Source organism: Tursiops truncatus, chromosome 5 (genome assembly GCF_011762595.2).
Source record: "Tursiops truncatus isolate mTurTru1 chromosome 5, mTurTru1.mat.Y, whole genome shotgun sequence".
NCBI lineage: Eukaryota > Metazoa > Chordata > Mammalia > Artiodactyla > Delphinidae > Tursiops > Tursiops truncatus.
This window is the reverse complement of record NC_047038.1, coordinates 121,770,332-121,792,026: the sequence shown is the minus strand read 5'-3', so window position 1 is coordinate 121,792,026 and position 21,695 is coordinate 121,770,332. Positions and strand designations below refer to the sequence as shown.

At 36.0% G+C, this 21,695-nt stretch overlaps 1 protein-coding gene across 1 annotated transcript in view; it reads right to left on the bottom strand.

Annotated features, from left to right (window-relative positions):
- STPG2 (sperm tail PG-rich repeat containing 2) overlaps nucleotides 1-21,695 on the bottom strand; it is a 423,221-nt gene that overhangs the window by 255,875 nt on the left and 145,651 nt on the right. Inside the window, exon 7 of the mRNA XM_019926437.3 lies at nucleotides 1,606-1,721. The gene's annotated coding sequence lies outside the window, so the exon portion shown is untranslated. The remainder of the gene's footprint in view (nucleotides 1-1,605; nucleotides 1,722-21,695) is intronic.

Sequence of the window (21,695 nt, the reverse complement as noted above, 5' to 3'; positions counted from 1 at the left end):
CCTTTCAAGAAGAAAAATTATGAAAGAAAATTATTTGTTCCAAAAAATTATTTGTTCAAAAAATTAACAGAAACAAGTGGTGTTGGAAAGACAAAAAATTACAGACAGTCCTCAACAGAAAATTAAACTTCTACTGCAGAATTCCGTTTCTATTATATAATATACGGATATATTAGTTTGATATTTTAGGCATTACCTTAACTAAACCTCATTATTAAATCCATAAATTTTTTTTCTGACACGGAAAATAATATTCCACAATAAATGACTGAGGAAGTATAAATATAAATCATAAAATCTTAGTGAAAGAAAAAGCAATAGCATCTTTAAATACTAAGAATACTAGTGGGTACATCTTCTATGACAAATGTAGCACAAAATGAAAAAGTATAACATCAGATTTACTGGCATTTATCATTTGTGGACTCCATTAAAACCAGTTTTCAAAAGGTGTGAGGAAGCAATCAGCTAAAGATTTTCTATGATTTAATATGATCAAATGAACATCTATAATATCTAACTTATTAAGACTAATAGTTTACTGATCAATACTTGCTTAAAGACCTTTCCTCATTGTACCCAACAATCAAGAGTAAATATGTCATAAACGTTGCCAAATCTCTATCAGTTCCCAATTTGCAAGACTTGCCTTACATTACAGAGCCAAGGCCCTAAAACACTGTATATATATAATGTATCCTCCCTTGACTTTCACCTTCTGAACTACTACTAAGACTCTGTCTAGCAGATTTTCCCTTTGTGAAGTAAGTCTTATAAAATTAGATTTGCTTATCAGTAGAAAGTAACAGTGATATTTTGGGGGAATCAACAGCCAACAAGTAAAATAACAAGTCTTTCATTATTCTTTTTTCTCCCTTTTCTGATATTATATTATAAATGTGCTTTTGACAGAATGCCAAAAAATTCTTTGGATTATGACATTTTGACAAAGTAGAAAAACATACATTCAATAAAAATAAATTTGTCATTAACTAACCCAAATAAGAACATTCATTATTGTTTGCGCTCTTAATTGCTATCAGCCAATAGGAAAACCTTTTCACACCAAATGGGGAATAAAAGCCTAGAGTGAACACAATTTCTAAAACCCTGCAGTTTATTTAAACCTCCTCCTTACAATCAGAAGACCCACAGCATAATGAGACATTTATTTATTATGAATCTAAACCACCTGCATTTATTAAAAGAAAATAAAAGATCAATACCTGGTTTTATTGGATCCACAGGGCTTTCTTCTTCTGAGCTCTCCAATAAATTCTTGATTTCAATAAACATTTGGAAATTTCTATTTCAATTTGTGTATGTAAACAAGTAAATATTTAGAGTTGTAGGGATATAAAAATTATATATATTTGTGCTGTAGAGACTATTTATAGATAAATTGTTAAATAATTCTTAAATTCTCAAATAATTCTTTCAGAAATGTCAGAATTTATCTTTAAAAAAGCCTTTCTTAGCCAAAAGATTTTGGTTAGTAGTAAGAATAGAACATATGGAAAGGACTTTAATGAAGACATTTCCAGTACTTTCTGGAAATTTTTCTATTCTTGTGTTATTATTAAAAGAGAAATATCATTGACAAACCTCATATGTCGCTGGACCAGGAGTAATCTCTTTGGAATCTTTAAAACGCTTTGATGCTTTAACAAATAAGGGTATGGAGCAAGATTTCTTTAAAACAGGATTGTATGTTGCAGGCCCTAAGAGAAAACAAATGTAAAAATAATAAAGCATGTTTTAAATTATTGATTTTGGTCACATGTATATTATTCTTAGATTTGTTATCTTAACATTTATATTTAGCATCACTCTTGAACCCATCCTTTTGAATGCTTAAAAGTCATTCAGTTCAGGGATTTGAAATATGATAAGCATAAAACACAAGCATACCTCATTTTATTGCATGTTACTTTATTGCACTTTTCAGATACTGTGTTTTTTACAAATTCAAGGTTTGTAGCAACCCTGCTTCTAGCAAGCCTATCAGCACCATTTTTCTAATAGCATTTGTTCACGTACTTCTCACAATATTTCAAACTTTTTCATTATTAAAATTATATCTGTTATGGTAATATATAATCAGTGATCTTTGATATTACTATTGTAATTGTTTTGGGGTAGCACAAACCGTGCCCATGTAAGATAGCAAACTTAATTCATAAGTGTTGTGTGTGTTCTGATTTCTTCCCCATCTCTCTCTCTGTCCTTGGGTCTCTCTATTCCCTGAGACACAACAATATTGAAATAAGGCCAAGTAGTACCCCTACCATGGGGCACTAGAAATCAAATGCTAGAAATGATTAAACTTAGTGAGGAAGGCATGTCAAAACCTGAGATAGGCGCTTCCCTGGTGGCGCAGTGGTTGAGAGTCTGCCTGCCGACACAGGGGACATGGGTTTGTGCCCCGGTCTGGGAGGATCCCACATGCCGCGGAGCAGCTGGGTCCGTGAGCCATGGCCGCTGAGCCTGTGCTCCGCAATGGGAGAGGCCACAACAGAGAGGGGCCCGCGTACCGCAAAAACACAAAAACAAAAACAAAACAAAAAAAACCTGAGATAGGTCAAAAGCTAGGCCTCTTGCACTAAATATTAGTCAGCCAAGTTGTAAATGCAAAGGAAGAGTTCTTGAAGGAAATTAAAAGTGCTCTTCCAGTGAACACATGAATAATAAGAAAGCAAAACAGCTTTAATTCTGATATGGAGAAAGTTTTAGTGGTCTGGGTAGAGATCAAACCAGGCACAACATTCCCTTAAGCCAAAGGCTAATACAGAGCAAGGCCCCAACTCTCTTCAGTTTTGTGAAGGCTGAGAGAGGTGAGGAAGCTACAGATGAAAAGTTTGAAGCTAGCAGATGTTGGTTTAAGTAAAGATGCAAACATAAAAGTGCAAGGTGAAGTGGCAAGTGCTGATACAGAAGCTGCAGCAAGTGCTGATGCAGAAGCTGCAGCAAGTTATCCAGAAGATCCAGCTATGATAATGAATGAAGGTGGCTACACTAAACAACAGATTTTCACTGTAGACAAAACAGTCCTCTTTTGGAAGAAGATACCATCGAGGACTTTCATGTTGGGATGGCCAAAAGTTTTGTTCAGTTTTTTTCCGTAAGATGGCTCTAGTAGCACTTAGTTGTCTTTAACGTCATTCAAAACAATCTTGTTAGATTGTATGTGACAGCTGTCATATCAGCGTGCATTTAAAAAAGACATCAAAATTGGTGAATTTTTCTGTAGCCATTTTAATATTGAAGAGGGAAGGAAAAAAGCAACATTTTTGGCATATTACGCTTTATTATTTCAAGAAAGGTGAAAATGCAACTGAAACGCAAAAATATGATTTGTGCAGCGTATGAAAAAGGTGCTGTGACTGACTGAACTTGTCAAAAGTGGTTTGTGAAGCTTCGTGCTGGAGATTTCTCGCTGGATGATGCTCTAGTCGGGTAGACCAGTTGAAGCTGATAGCGATGAAATTGAGACATTAATTGAGAACAATCAATGTTATACCACGTGGAAGACAGCTGACATACTCAAAATATCCAAATCAAGCGTTGAAAACCATTTGCACCAGCTTGGTTATATTAATCACTTATGATAGGTTTCCACATAAGTTAAGTGAAAAAAACCTTCTTGACCATATTTCCACATGCGATTCTCTACTTAAACGTAATGAAAATGTTCCATTCTTAAAACAAATTGTGACGGGCGATGAAAAGTGGATGCTGTACATTAATGTGGAACGGAACAGATCGTGGGGCAGGTGAAATGAACACCACCAACCACACCAAAGGCCAGTCTTCATCCAAAGAAGGTGATATTGTGTATATGGTGGGATTGGAAGGGAGTCCTCTATTATGAGTGCCTTCCGGAAAATCAAATGATTAATTCCAACAAGTACTGCTCCCAGTTAGACCAACGGAAAGCAGCACTCGACAAAAAGCGTCCAGTATTAGTCAACAGAAAACGCATAATCTTCCATCAGGATAACACAAGACCACATGTTTCTTTGATGACCAGGCAAAAACTGTTACATCTTGGCTGGGAAGTTCTGATTCATCCGCCATATTCACCAGACATTTCACCTTTGGATTTCCACTTATTTCGGTCTTTACAAACTTCTCTTAATGGAAAAATTTCAATTCCCTGGAAGACTGTAAAAGGCACCTGGAACAGTTCTTTGCTCAAAAAGATAAAAAGTTTTGGGAAGATGGAATTATGAAGTTGCCTGAAAAATGGCAGAAGGTAGTGGAACAAAAGGGCAGATATGTTGGTCAATAAAGTTCTTGGTGAAAATGAAAAATGCGTCTTTTATTTTCACTTAAAAACTGAAGGCACTTTTCGGCCAACTCAATAGCTAGCGAGGAGAAGTCAATGCCTGGCTTCAAAGCTTCAAGGACAGGCTGACTCTCTTTGTAGGGGCTAATTACCTGGTGACTTTAAGTTGAACCCAATACTCATTTACCATTCCAAAAATCCTAGGGCCTTTAAGGATTATGCTATATCTATTCTGCCTGTGCTCTATAAATGGAATAACAAAGCCTGGATGATGGTCCATCTGTTAACAACATGGTTTGCTGAATATTTTAAGCCCACTGCTGAGACCTACTGTTCAGAAAAAAAGATTCCTTTCAAAATATTACTTTACATTGACAATGTACCTAGTCACCCAAGAGCTCTGATGGTGATGTGCAATGAGATTAATGATGTTTTTATGGCTGCTAACAAGACATCCATTCTGTAGCCCACAGATCCAATTTGACTTTCAAGTCTTATTATTTAATAAATATATTTTGGGAGTTTTCTGGCAGTCCAGTGGTTAGGACTCTATGCTTCCACTGCAGAGGGGCCCAAGTTTGACCCCTGGTCTCCTGGTTAGGGCACTAAGATCCTGCAAGACACGTGGTGCAGTCAAAATATAAATATATACTTCAAAAGGATCTAGCTGCCATAGAGAGTGATTCCTCTGACAGATGTGGGCAAGCTCAATTAAAAGCCTTCTGGAAAGTGTTCATCATTCTAGATGCCATTAAGAATATTTGTAAAAAAAAAAATATATATATATATTTTTAATTCATGGGAAGAGGTGAAAATATCAACCTTAACAGGAGTTTGGAAGAAGTTGAATGACTGAGGGATTCAAGACTCAGTGAAGGAAGAAACTGCAGATGTTGAAATAGTAAGAGGACTAAAATTAGAAATGGAGTCTGAAGATGACTGAATTGTTGCAGTCTCATGGTAAACCTTTAATGGATGAGGAGTTGCTTCTTATGGTTGAGCAAAGAAAGTGGTTTCTTGAGATGGAATCTACTCCTGGTGAAGATGTTATGAAGACTGCTGAAATTTTGATAAGAAAGGATTTAGAATATTACATAAAGTTAGTTGACAAAGCAGCAGCAGGGTTTGAGAGGAATGACTCCAATTTTGAAAGAAGTTCTATGGTGGGTAAAATGCTACCAAACAGCATGCATGCTATAGAAAAACCATTCATGAAAGGAAGAGTCAATTGATGTAACAAATTTCATTGTTGTCTTATTTGAAGAAATTGCCACGGCCACCTAGCTCTTCAGCAACAACCACCCTGATCAGTCAGCAGGCAACATCAAGGTAAGACAATATACCAACTACCAACAAAAAGAATATGACTTGCTGAAGGCTCAAAAGATGTTTAGCATCTTTTAGCAATAAAGTATTTTTAAATTAAGGTATGTGCATTTTTTAGACATAACGTTATTGCACATTTAATAGACTACAGTACAGTGTAAACATAACTTTTATATGCACTGGGAAACCAAAAAATTTCTGTGACTCCTGTTATTGGGACATGTGCTTTATTGTGGTGGTCTGGAATCAAACCTGAAATATCTCCAAGATACGCCTGCACAGACCTCTGTGTACGTAATAATTAAATTCAAATCAGAAGTAATTTGCAAAAAAAGAAAACAGTACCCCCTCAAAATATATCTACATAGTGAAAAAAGATACCCAACTCTTTTATTCCTACATATTCATTCACATGTTCAGTGAAGAGGTGATGACTGAACTGCATTGGGGATATGAATAAGATTTAAAGAAGCAGAAAGGTGGTTTAACAGCATTCTGGGCACTAAACATGACAGAAGTCAAGGCACAAATTTACATGGAAAAAGTTTTATGTAGCAAACAGATTGGTTAAATGGAACAGGGCCTAAATCCTAAATGCAGACTTTGTACTAGAGGCCATATGTTTCAAATTGTATTCTAAAATGTACCAGAAATTCTAAAGAACTGCCCAGGGGACAATGTGTAGGTAAAGCCCAAATACAAGAGGCTTTAAATATTTTCAGCCAAAACAACTACAGATTTACTGTTTTATTTGTTTGGGTCCCATACAAGATTTTATTTAACTGAAGTTGTTTAGTAATTTTTTTTTAAAAAGGCTTTTGAAAACCACTTCCATAGTCTAGCTCCTGAAGGTTTTTGACTAAAGGAGATTCATAAAGAAAGAGATAGTTTAAGAAATAAACTCTGGCAGTAGTTCATAGGATGAAATGACTGGAAGATGGGCTGTTTTAGGGTCACTAACAAGGAGTTCACTAACATTGATAATGGAAAGGAAGAACAACTCAGAATATTTTCTAAGAAATGTAATAAACATTTAGTATGTACAGTGATTAGAAGAAGATAAAAATGAAAAGTGGCTATGAAAAAGGTAATACTATGATGGAAATAAAGAAACATAGAAAGAAGGAGGAGAGGAATATCTTGTGCTTGATTTTGAACCAATTATGTTTGAAAAGATGCAGGATATCCAAATAGAAGTGTCTAGAGGACAATCGTAGATATATAACTGAAGCTCATGAGGAAGCTTGCCTGGAGAAAAAGAATGGAGTTATTCACGCAGAGACAATAGTTGAGGTTTCTCTAAGTGAAAGATCACAGAGAGAGAAAAACTAAATAACTAAGGACTAGAACTTGGGGGACTGCACAGAGAGGGAGGAGAAGAATCAAAGAAGGAAACAGTCTAGTTAATAAATCTAGCTACTACAACATTATAGACAGTAAATAGGGAGAGGTTATTTCTTTCTCCATTTGCATGTTAACCAATACTTATTTTGAGTGTCTATCACATGCCATGCCTCGCATATGAACAGTGTTAGAGGTCTACTATATCAAATATTTCAAGAGGAGACTTATAGGGAGGTCACTGTAGAGTATATAGGATGTAACTTTAGAAGAGTGGTGATGAATGAAACTAAATTAGAGGGCATTTAAAAGACACTGTGGGAGAGGAAATAAAAACTTGGAGCATAGAATATTGACAATGAACATAAACAGTGAAATACAAGAGTAGATACAAAGATATTAATAGTGAGGAGACCTTCAAGATGGCGGAAGAGTAAGATGCAGAGATCAATTTCCTCCCCACAAATATATCAGAAATATATCTATATGTGGAGCAACTCCTACAGAACACCTACCGAATGCTGGCAGAAGACATCAGACACCCCAAAAGGCAAGGAACTCCCCACATAACTGGGTAGGGGAAAAGTAAGAAAACAGAAACAAAAGAATAGGGATAGGGCCTGCACCTCTGGGAGGGAGCTGTGAAGATGGAAAGGTTTCTACACACTAGGAAGCCCCTTCGTGGGCGGAGACTGCGGGTGGCGAAGGGGGAAAGCTTCGGAGCCGCAGAGGAGAGAGCAGCAACAGGGGTGCGGAGGGCAAAGCGGAGAGATTCCCGCACAGAGGATCAGGGCCGACCGGCACTCACCAGCCCAAGAAGCTTGTCTGGTCACCCGCCGGGGCAGGTGGGGGCTGGGAGCTGAGGCTCGGGCTTCGGAGGTCGGATCCCAGGGAGAGGACTGGGGTTGGCTGCGTGAACACAGGCTAAAGGGGTCTAGCGCGCCACAGCTAGCCGGGAGAAAGTCCGGGAAAAAGTCTGGACCTGCCTAAGAGTCAAGAGACCATTGTTTCGGGGTGCACAAAGACAGGGGATTCAGAGCACCACCTAAACGAGCTCCAGAGATGGGCACAAACCACAGCTATCAGCACGGACCCCAGACATGGGCGTGAAACGCTAAGGCTGCTGCTGCAGCCACCAAGAAGCCTGTGTGCAAGCAGAGCTCACTATCCACACCTCCGCTCCCGGTAGCCTGTGCAACCCGCCACTGGCAGGGACCCATGACCCAGGGAAACTTGCCCAGGAGAACACACGGCGCGCCTCTGGCGGTGCAACGTCACGCTGGCCTCTGCCGCTGCAGGCTCGCCCTGCATTCCGTACCCCTTCCTCCCCCCAGCCTGAGTGAGCCAGAGCCCCCTGATCAACTGCTACTTTAACCCTGTCCTGTTTGGGCAGGAACAGACGCTCTCAGGTGACCTACACGCAGAGGTGGGGCCAATCCAAAGCTGAACCCCAGGAGCTGTGCAAATAAAGAAAAGAAAGGGAAATTTCTCCCAGAAGCCTCAGGAGCGGCAGATTAAATCTCCACAATCAACCTGATGTACTGTACATCTCCGGAATACCTGAATAGACAACAAATCATCCCAAATTGAGAGGATGGACTTTGGGAGCAATGATTATATATTTTTTTCCATTTTCCCTTTTGGTGAGTGTGCATGTGTATCTTTCTGTTTGTGATTTTGTCTGTAGAGCTTTGCTTTTACCATTTGTCCTACGGTTCTGTCTGTCCGGTTTTTTTTTTTTTTTGTTCTTTTTTATTAATATAGTTTTTAGCACTTATTATCATTGGTGGATTTGTTTTTTGGTTTGGTTGCTATCTTCTTTATTTCTTACTTTCATTGCTTTTATTACTTTTTAATTTTTTTCATTTTAAATAATTATTTTTATTTTCATAACTTTATTTTATTTTATTTTTTTACTTCCTTTCTTTCTTTTTTTCTCCCTTTTATTCTGAGCCATGTGGATAACAGGGTCTCGGTACTCCAGCCAGGTGTCAGGCTTGTTCCTTTAAGGTGGGAGCGCCGAGTTGAGGACATTGGTCTACCAGAGACCTCCCAGCCCCACATATTACCAAACGGCAAAAATCTCCCAGAGATCTCCATCTCAACGCCAACACACAGCTCCATTCAATGACCAGCAAGCTACAGTGCTGGAGAGCCTCTGCCAAACAACTAGCAAGACAGGAACACAACCCACCCACTAGCAGAAAGGCTGACTAAAATCATAATAAGGTCACAGACACCGCAAAACACACCACCAGACGTGGTCCTGCCCCCTAGAAAGACAAGATCCAGCGTGATCCACCAGAACATAGGCACCAGTCCCCTCTACCAGGAAGCCTAAACAACCCACTGAACCAACCGTAGCCACTGGGGGCAGACACCAAAAACAACGGGAACTACGAACATACAGTCTGTGAAAAGGAGACCGCAGACACAGTAAGTTAAGCAAAATGAGAAGACAGACAAACACACAGCAGATGAAGGAGCAAGGTAAAAACCCACCAGACCAAACAACTGAAGAGAAAATAGGCAGTCTACCTGAAAAAGGATTCAGAGCAATGATAGTAAAGATGATCCAAAATCTTGGAAACAGAATGGAGAAAATACAAGAAATATTTAACAAGGACCTAGAAGAACTAAAGAGCAAACAAACAATGATGAACAACACAATAAATGAAATTAAAAATTCTCTAGAAGGAATCAATAGCAGAATAACTGAGGTAGAAAAACGGATAACTAACCAGGAAAATAAAATAGTGGAAATAAATAACGCACAGCAGAAAAAAGAATAAAAGAATTAAGGACAGTCTCAGAGACCTCGGGGATAACATTAAATGCACCAACATTCGAATTATAGGGGTCCCAGAAGAAGACAAAAAAAGGAACGGGACTGAGAAAATACCTGAAGAGATTATATTGAAAACTTCCCTAATGTGGGAAAGGAAACAGTCAATCAAGTCCAGGAAGTGCAGAGAGTCGCATAGAGGATAAATCTAATGAGAAACACGCCAAGACACATATTAATCAAACTATCAAAAATTAAATACAAAGAAAAAATATTAAAAGCAGCAAGGGAAAAACAACAACATACAAGGGAATCCCCATAAGGTAACAGCTGATCTTTCAGCAGAAACTCAGCAAGCCAGAAGGGAGTGGCAGACACATTTAAAGTGATAAAACGGAAAAACTTACAACCAAGATTACTCTACCCAGTAAGGATCTCATTCAAATTCAACAGAGAAATTAAAACCTTTACAAACAAGCAAAAGCTAAGACATTTCAGCACCACCAAACCAGCTTTACAGCAAATGCTAAAGGAACTTCTCTAGGCAGGAAACACAAGAGAAGGAAAAGACCTAAAATAACAAAACCAAAACAATTAAGAAACTTGTAACAGGAACATACATATCGATAATTACCTTAAATGTAAATGAATTAAATGCTCCAACCAAAAGACATAGACTGGCTGAATGGATACAAAAACAAGACCCATATATATGATGTCTACAAGAGACCCATTTCAGACCTAGAGACACATACAGACTGAAAGTGAGGGGATGGAAAAAGATATACCATGCAAATGGAAATAAAAAGAAAGCTGGAGTAGCAATTCTCATATCAGACAAAATAGACTTTAAAACAAAGATGATTACAAGAGAGCAAGAAGGACACTGCATAATGATCAAGAGATCAATCCAAGAAAAAGATATAACAATTGTAAATATTTATGCACCAAACATAGGAGCACCTCAATACATAAGGCAAATGGTAACAGCCATAAAAAGGGAAATCGACAGTAACACAATCATAGTAGGGGACTTTAACGCCCCACTTACACCAATGTACAGATCATCCAAAATGAAAATAATTAAGGAAACACAGGCTTTAAATGATACATTAAACAAGATGGACTTAATTGATATTTATAGGACATTCCATCCAAAAACAAGTGAATACACTTTCTTCTCAAGTGCTCATGGAAGATTCTCCAGGATAGATCATGTCTTGGGTCACAAATCAACCCTTGGTAAATTTAAGAAAATTGAAATCATATCAAGTATCTTTTCTGATCACAACGCTATGAGACTACATATAAATTACAGGAAAAACCATGTGAAAAATAGAAAGACATGGAGGCTAAACAATACACTACTTAATAACCCAGAGATCACTGAAGATTTCAAAGAGGAAATCAAAAAATACCTAGAAAAAAATGACAATGAAAACACAATGACCCAAAATGTATGTGATAATGGGGCTTCCCTGGTGGCACAGTGGTTGATAGTCTGCCTGCCAATGCAGGGGACACAGGTTCGTGCCCCGGTCCAGTAAGATCCCACATGCCGCGGAGAGGCTGGGCCCGTGAGCCATGGCCGCTGAGCCTGCGCGTCCAGAGCCTGTGCTCCACAATGGGAGAGGCCACAACAGTGACAGGCCCGCGTTACGAAAAAAAAAAAAAAAAAAAAGTATGTGATGCAGCAAAAGCAGTTCTAAGAGGGAAGTTTATAGCAATACAATCATACCTCAAGAAACAAGAAATATCTCAAATAAACAACCTAAACTTACACCTAAAGCAATTAGGGAAAGAGGAACAAAAAAACCCCCAAGATAGCAGAAGGAAAGAAAACATAAAGATCAGATCAGAAATAAATGAAGAAGAAATGAAGGAAAAGATAGAAAAGATAATAAAACTAAAAGCTGGTTCCTTGAAAAGATAAACAAAATTGATAAACCATTAGCCAGACTCATCAAGAAAAAATGGGAGAAGACTCAAATGAACAGAATTAGAAATGAAAAAGAAGTAAAAACTGACAATGCAGAAATACAAAGGATCATGAGAGTACTACAAGCAACTGTATGCCAAAAAAATGGACAAACTGGAATAAATGTACCAATTCTTAGAAAAGCACAACCTTCCAAGACTGAACCAGGAGAAAATAGAAAATATAAACAGACCAATCACAAGCACTGAAATTGAAACTGTGATTTAAAATTTTCCAACAAACAAAAGCCTAGCACCAGATGGCTTCACAGGCGAATTCTGTCAAACATTTAGAGAAGAACTAACACCCATCCTTCTCAAACTCTTCCAAAATATAGCAGAGGGAGGAACACTCCTGAACTCATTCTACAAGGCCACCATCACTCTGATACCAAAAGCAGACAAAGATGTCACAAAAAAAGAAAACTACAGGCCAATATCACTGAGGAAAATGGATGCAAAAATCCTCAACAAAATACTAGCAAAAAGAATGCAACAGCACATTAAAAGGATCATACACAATGATCAAGTGGTGTTTATCCCAGGAATTTCAAGGATTCTTCAATATACACAAATCAGTCAATGTGATACACCATATTAACTAAATGAAGGAGAAAAACCATATGATCATCTCAAAAGATGCAGAAAAAACTTTTGATAAAATTCAACACCTGTTTATGATAAAAACCCTCCCGAAAGTAGGCATAGAGGGAACTTACCTCAACATAATAAAGGCCGAATATGACAAACCCAAGGCAACATCGTTCTTAATGGTGAAAAACTGAAAGCATTTCCACTAAGATCAGGAACAAGACAAGGTTGCCCATTCTCTCCACTACTATTCAACATTGTTTTGAAAGTTTTAGACAGCAATCAGAGAAGAAAAAGAATAAAAAGAATCCAAATTGGAAAAGAAGTAAAGCTGTCACTATTTGCAGATGACATGATACTATACATAGAGAATCCTTATATGCTAGCAGAAAACTACTAGATCTAATCAATGAATTTGTTAAAGTAGCAGGACACAAAATTAAGGCACAGAAACGTCTTGCATTCCTATACACTAATGATGAAAAATCTGTAAGAGAAATTAAGGAAACACTCCCATTTACCACTGCAATAAAGAGAATAAAATACCTAGGAATAAACCTACCTAAGGAGAAAAAGACCTGTATGCAGAAAACTATAAGACACTTATGAAAGAAATTAAAGATGATAAAAACAGATGGAGAGATATACCATGTTCTTGGATTGGAAGAATCAACATTGTGAAAATGAATATACTACCCAAAGCAATCTACAGATTCAATGCAATCCCTGTCAAACTACCAATGGCATTTTTCACAGAACTAGAACAAAAAATTTTACAATTTGTATGGAAACACACAAGACCCTGAATAGCCAAAGCAATCTTGAGAAACAAAAATGGAGCAGGAGGAATCAGGCTCCCTGACTTCAGACTATACTACAAAGCTACAGTAATCAAGACAGTATGGTACTGGCACAAAAAACAGAAATAGAGATCAATGGAACAGGATAGAAAGCCCAGAGATAAACCCACGCACACATGATCACCTTATTTTTGATAAAGGAGCCAAGAATATACAATGGAGAAAAGACAGCCACTTCAATAAGTGGTGCTGAGAAAACTGGACAGCTACATGTAAAAGAATGAAATTAGAACACTCCCTAACACCATACACAAAAATAAACTCAAAATAGATTAAGACCTAAATGTAAGGCCAGACACTATAAAACTCTTAAAGGAAAAACATAGGCAGAACACTCCATGACATAAATCACAGCAAGATGCTTTTTGACTCACCTCCTAGAGAAAGGCAAATAGAAACAAATAAACAAATGGGACCTAATGAAAATTAAAAGCTTTTGCATAGCAAAGGAAACCATAAACAAGACGAAAAGACAACCCTCAGAATGGGAGAAAATATTTGCAAATGAAGCAACTCACAAAGGATTAATCTCCAAAATTCACAAGCAGCTCATGTAGCACAATATCAAAAAAACAAACAACCCAATCCAAAAATGGGCAGAAGATCTAAATAGACATTTCTCCAAATAAGATATACAGATTGTCAACAAACACATGAAAGGATGCTCAACATCACTAATCATTAGAGAAATGCAAATCAAAACTACAATGAGGTATCACCTCACACCAGCCAGAATGGCCATCATTATAAAATCTACTAACAATAAATGCTGGGGAGGGTTTGGAGAAAAGGGAACCCTCTTGCACTGTTGGTGGGAATGTAAATTGATACAGCCACTATGGAGAACAGTACGGAGATTCCTTAAAAAACTAAAAATAGAACTACCATATGACCCAGCAATCCCACTACTGGGCATATACCCTGAGAAAACCGTAATTCAAAAAGAGTCATGTACCAAAATGTTAATTGAACCTCTATTTACAACAGCCAGGAGATAGAAGCAACCTAAGTGTCCATCGACAGATGAATGGATAAAGAAGTTGTGGCACATATACATAATGGAATATTACTCAGCCATAAAAGAAACGAAATTGCATTATTTGTAGTGAGGTGGATGGACCTAGAGTCTGTCCTACAGAGTGAAGCAAGTCAGAAAGAGAAAAACAAATTCCATATGCTAACACATATATATATGGAATCTAAGAAAAAAAATGGTCATGAGGAATCTAGGGGCAGGATGTGAATAAAGACACAGACCTACTAGAGAATGGAGTTTAGGACATGGGGAGGGGGAAGGGTAAGATGGGACAAAGTGAGAGAGTGGCATGGACCTATATACACTATCAAATGTAAAATCAATAGCTAGTGGGAATCAGCTGCATAGCACAGGGAGATCCACTCGGTGCTTTGTGACCACCTAGAGGGGTGGGATAGGGAGGGTGGGAGGGAGATAGATGCAAGAGGGAAGAGGTATGGGGATATATGTACATGTATAGCTGATTCACTTTGTTATAAAGCAGAAACTAACACACCACTGTAAAGCAATTATACTGCAATAAAGATGTTAAATAAAAGATATTAATAGGATACAAAATTAAAAGCCTTTGTCCCACTAGTAGACGGGCAATTCAAAGCCACTTACTTTGAAGAATAGATTCTTGTTGATATTTTAAAATCTAAAATATTTTAGAATTGATGGGTTCATATGAAATACTGTTAATGCTTTAGCTTTATTTACATAGGACATTTCAAAATTTTAAATAAAACTTAACTTCTGGCTCTAGATCAATCATTCTAATATCAAGTCAATTAATAGGATAGATGTCCAAATTTATAAAGCCTTTTTGGAATGCTGGTATGGACTGAATGTTTGTGTCCCTCCACAATTCACATGCTGAAACCCTAATCCACAGTGTGATGGTATTTGGAGATGGGGCCTTTGAGAGGCAGTTGGTTCATAATGGTGGAGCCCTCACGATGGGTTTAGTGTCCTTATGAGGAGCGCATTCTCTCTCTCTCCCTCTCTCCCTCCTGTGTGAAAACACAGCAAGATGTCTATCTGCAAACCAGGAACAGGGCCTTCACTAGGAATAGAATTGGCCAGCACCTTGGGCACCTTGATCTTGAACTTCTCAGATTCCAAAACCGTGAGAAATAAATTTCTATTGTTTAACCACACAGTTTAATGTACTTTTGTTATAGTAGCCCACATTGACTAAGACAGAAGCTAATGTGTTTTGATCTACCAAGTGACAAGTGTTGTAGCAAATGCCATCTTACTATAAAAACAGCATGCATGACTTTGAAATAATATAATTTATATTTATAGTACAGAGAAATAATGTACATATATAAACATAGTATCTTAACAGAGAGTCTTATATACACAAACCGTACCATGCATGGGAGAATGTACCAGTTGCTGTGGCTTCCAGGAAACCCCCCACAAAATACCATCAGGAAATGGGTATAGAATTCCACAGTCAATTAATTGAAAATTGCAACTTTAGCCATAAAGATCTATAAAGGTTAATGCAATAGGTAAGGTTATTATCCAAACACTACTGTAACTAAGTTTCATTTTCAGTTATAAAGTATAGTCTATCCCCTACTTTTACCAAAATGCTAAAGCAACTGATAAATATTTGCATTCATGGTTATAACTCATTAAATGAAAAGAAAATATTCAAAAGTAGTTGTAGTAGATTTCCTTCTATTGGAATTCCTTTGAGGAGTATTAAGTGAAGCGAAACTTTTCTTAATACACATCTTGCTGCATTTTAGCACTTAGTCTGCTTTAAGTTACAGAGCATTAAAAAAATAAGTTTACTGCACTTAATCTTAAAATATATTTACAATTACATATGTTACTGCTTATATGATACAGGTCAAAGATTTACAATGCTTTACCAGCTCTGATTCACAACTGGATTATGCAGAAACTATCTTCTATTTGTTTACCAAAATGCCACATTTTAATCAAAGGTCATGGAAGAAGAAAACTTCTCATTCCAAATCAAACATCTATGAAAAGTCTGCCTGAATCATGACTACTATATAATGGGAAATTCAAGAGCAGATGATTCTTATAATTACATATTTTCCAGCCCTATGCAAACTCACTCTCTCTGAAATGTCAACCAATGCTACAGGGCAAAAATGAAGTAGAAGAGGAAAACTGAGTAATTTAAAATAAAAATCATTTTGGTGCATTAGAGCCAACTCAGAAATAACTACCACTTCTATGAATAAAGCTGCAAAACCTCATATTTAAAAAAATGGCTTTCTTCATAATGAGCCAAAATTTATAAATCATGTAGTCAATTTTGTTTATGAATACTGAGTCCTTTTTTATCTGAAGGTGACAGAAAATTACTGGAAAATAAATATCCCATATGTGAGCATATCTTTAGAAATTAAAAATGCATCTAGAAAATCGTTCATTAAAATGGACTGCATGGCTTTAAAATGTCATTTAGAGAGTTTAGATTTTTATGGAACACATTGTCTCACAGATTTTATTCTTCAGCTCTACAAATGAAATAATAGGAGAGACAAAAGATTAGTACACAAGGAAGTATTATTATCAATGTCAAAACCACATTTAGGTTCAATGCTCCTCTCCTGTTTGTAACACTCGATTTGATTAAATGGCACTTCAGATTATGACCACAGAACTGCACAGTCTATTAAATTCAGCTTATAGGTGATGAGAAAAAATGATAGAGTCCCGATAATGCGTAAACTTTTAACCAAAATTTCCATGTATGTTTTACCATACCATTGACTTCTCTTACTAAAAACAAAACAGGTATTACATATTTTAAGAAATAAAATCTTAAATACTTAAGGATGATACCTTAAAGTTACTATAGAGTATCTAGGAATTATTGCCAACACAGTCCCTACGGAATGGACTATTACAGTGCACTTCAACCTAAGTAGACTGAGAACTGCATTTACTGGAGTCTACCTAAATTATCCACCTGTTAAAATGTGTGTTCCTAGCATTGATTAAGCAGTAGGGCTGCACTCTTATGACATATAAACACAAAAGCACATAGATTTGACTTGACCAAAATATATCTTCAAATGGCAGTGTTCTGTTTATCTGTGTACCACCAAGTACATACTTATCAAAATGTGTATCCAAAACCCTGTCAGATGAAGTCTTTGAACTGCTGACAATTTTGCTCTCTAATAGGTACATTGTACAAATTTGAATGACTTTCACCAGTCTTGCAAATGTAGGTATAACATACTTTCTGTATGAATTATAGGAACCAACTGGAAGAAAGGATGATCACTTTCACCTAACACCATTTTGAGTAGGTACTATATATATATATGTAACACATGATTTTTAGTGATGAATGAACAAACTTATCAAGTAATCAATAAAATATGATATTATCTTTAAGGTAAATAAAATACCTCATGACTGGCCTGACATATTAGTAGCGAATTTTCCTTTCATAACTGAATTTGGGCTTTATATTCTACTGTTCATATTTTAAAGGTTTGGATTCAGAATGTCAAGAACATTAAGCAAAAAGTTGAGAAGTCTCAGCATATATTCTAAGTCCTCTTACTAAGTCCTCTTAGATCATCGTCATTATGTTAACACTCAGGGCTGAAATAGTAAGGTATTCCCTCTTAAAACTGGAACTTATCTCTGTGAATACTGTATGTAAAGATCAGGATAATGCTATGTGTCTTTGTAAAACATGTCATGTCACAGATCAAGTTACAAACTGTTCTTTAAGTATAAATACCAACCTTATTTTTAAAATAATTAAAACATTTGATTAGTACTAATCAAACTGAATTATTTAAGAAAGCTATAGTAAATGAACTATGATTTAAAGCAAAACTTTTAAGTGGCTAATTTTTACCATTTTAATTGTGACTATTGCCATTTTTTTTAACCCCTAGGTGCATTTGGATTTGAATTTTTCTTTGAATATGTCTGCTACAATTTATTCAATACTACAATAAAGCTAGACTGAGTTTAGAATTTTCTGAAAGAAGAGCCTACACCATTTATTTAATGACAGGTCAATTAAAAATGATTAACATTTTTATTTGCAACTTAATTGAACACATTCTGTGTCTTAAAAAATATATTTCATAGATTAAATGAATGAAAGAATGGGGTTTTCATGCTTTCATACACAAATGTTTTGTTTATATTCATTAGAGATCAAACAAAAACTATTAGGTTAACCACTGAATATCTCAGAAAGCTTCTTGCTCATTTTCAGTAAATTTAAATCTATACATAGATATAAATCTAAATAAGATTTTTTTCTTCACCTTAACAGTGTTCTCTGTTCATTCTGTTCTTGTGGTCATATAATGTAAATATTTTCCAACCCTGTTGCCATAGCTTCATGAAATAATAGCAGGATTCTTCCCTTGCAAGCCTTCTCATCAGCTACCACTAATTAATTTAACCATGACAAATAACAGTGGGATTTGTTTATATTAATAATGTTTATTTCCAAATAGTTGATAGTTTCCTCATCTGTCTTCAATACCCATGACCCACAGGGCCTATTCACAAGCCCTTCCATAGCTTTGGACATGTTTCTCCACTGGCCTCTGGCTGAATTTGTTCTATGGCTTGAAATATCAACACTAAAAACCAAAGAGGATCATATTTAGCACCACACATTTTAAACGAATCTTTCTCAAAGTGTAGTTCATGGACCATAGGCATCAGAATCACCCAGATTAGTGTTAGAATGCAGATGCCTTGGATTCATGACAAAATAATAAGTCATATTCTCTGAAAGTGGAATGAAGAAAACAAATTTAACAAAACCCATTGTTTAGACCTCTAAACTACAACTTAATATGTAGCTGTTCCCAAATATATTTAAACACTGAATCGCTTTTCCCAAAAACTATTGATCAAAGAATAAATCTTAAGAAATTACGGATGAGACTATCATTGCCTCTAGAATATATCTGAATCTCTTATGTCCCTTTGCCTGCCTATGGTAGAGCCACAATCAGTACTTGTTGAGCTGAACTGAGCCAAACCAAGGAAGGAAGAACCGATTTATGAGTCCACTAGAGTCTACTCCCATGACTTTTAAGCATTTTAACCATTCTTTTTTCATTTTACTTTCTCAGTAATTGTCTATGGAAAAATGGATACCTTGAATTCATATTTCTACTTATAATGTGAAAATGTTATTTAGATGATATATCACATAAATATTTGCAAACAAGTTTAACAACTGCTGCCTGAGAGGATAGAGATTTATAGGAGGCTGGCATCATTAAGAAGGTAAAGAGACATACTTTTCAGTGTATATCCTTCAGCACGTTATGAATTCTGTCATAGGCATGTCACGTTATTTCAATATGGAGCCAAATGTGTAAAACTTATTTCATGATCACGGAAGATACAATTCTTTGAAATGTAAGTATATTTTCATCTCGATTTTATTTTAGTCTATCATTTTCCACAATAAATCTTAAACCTAAAAAATTCAACCTTTCTGTATACTAGCCATATACACTTCATAAATTCTGTAGATCTTATAAAGTTTTAGTTTCTTTCTTTATAAAAGGGGGATAAAATGGAGCAGAAAAGTTAAGCAACTTCTACAAAGTCACAAAAGGAGTAAGAGCCAAATCATTCAACCACTTTTAATCCTTAGAACATCCCTGAGAGGAAAGAAAGGAAAATAAAATTATTTAAATTTTACAGGAAATTGAGTTAATAGCTGAGTTGTGACTTGCTCTATGTTTTTAACAACTCTTTTCAATATTTCACACTGCCTTCTTAATCTTCTTTTGCTGTCTCTGGCACCTTCCAAAAACATCAAATTTGCCAAAAAAGATGATGTTAATTAAATGAGAATATTATGCTTTTATCTCAACATTACATTTCCCTAACAGGTGAATTGGGTCTAAGAGATGGAATAAATTAAGGTCTATATGATAAATTCAGGAAACTTGTTCCTGGATTATTAATCCATACCATATCAAAGTAGATATAATTTTGGTTTTATGTCTATACTTTTCAATTTATAATAAATGCATACACATTTAAGGAAAACAAAAATGTCACAATTCTGAAAACCAAGTTGTCTTCCAGTCTCCATATTGTCACACTCCCAGTTGTCTAGGCTGCCACACACTGCTACTTTCTAAACCTGTTATAAACATTTTTTTAAAATCTAGAGTTAAATATTATTTTCCAAAACCCAAATAACCCTAAGTCCCATCTTTTGGTGAAGGCTGCCTCTCTGTGGCAGAATGCAATGTGTCATGTTTTCGGAGGGACTTTACTTTCTCACTTTTTTTTAACTGGTAGAAAAGATCCATATGATGTTTTAAAATACATAGATTTAAACACAGTGTTTTCATCACTCTTTCAGGATATTTTTGGCCCCATGTTTGGAAAGGGCTTTGGACCCCCAGGAATCACCTCGCTCACCTGAGAAAGAGTATGTAACAAGAGGTGAAAACAGTATTTATGCAAGTAACAAAAATCAAGCAAAATAGAATTGCTCAAATAGAATGGTCACGTTTCCTGTCTTTTCTGAAAGCTGAAGTCATTTTTCACTCTCCTCTGAGTGACTCTGCTGGTCAGAAGGACAATTATTAATAGATATTGTACCTGCCAGAAAGCAGCTGTTGTCTTAATTTCCTGAAGAAATTACTTTAAAGTAAATACTAAGTGTGCCACAAGATAATACCTCCTATTCACTTAAAGAGAGATGATAGAGGAACATATCCTATTCAAATACTGAAAGCAAACATCAACTGGATATGTTTTAGAAAATATATTGAGTTAATCTTTCTTTCTCTACTAGTGACCTTTGTTAGTTGAAATGAAGTAGGCTCAGAAGACCTTATTATAAAACATATTTAGGAAGGCAGACATATTTAGGAAGGACATATGTTCTAATAATAACATTTTTTAAGATTTGATACTTTTGACCACATGATAACTAAAAGATTAACATTTGCACATTTTAACTAAAAGGAACAAAATCTCTATCATAAGCATGTGACTTGTTATATCTCAAAAGTAAATGATTTATTTAATTAAGCAATATAGTCACAAAAATGACATTTACCTTCTCTAAAACAGAACATGCTAACTAATCAGTGAAAACGGTAAAAACTAATTAGGAGAAGATACACAGAGGGTCACAGTAAACATTTCAGTAACCAATATCAAGCTGCTTTGTTGTTTTTGTTTGAAGCATAAGTATATCAAAAAACATCACGCAGAAAACTGTGCAGATTCTTTTTTAAAAAATGATTTTAATACAGGTCAAAACCTTTGACATGAAGTAAATGAATGAAAACACCAAAGAAAGTTACCTGCAAAAATTTCTGATCAAGAAAATTATTACAAATACTGATTGCTAATGCTAATTATTGCAATATTGCCTTCCCCTCTTTTTTTTTGTTTAACAATGTCTGGGGGCCGGGGAAGAAACATGTTTTGTCTCTGCTTCAACAAATACTGAAATCTATTTATATGCAAATAAGCTAT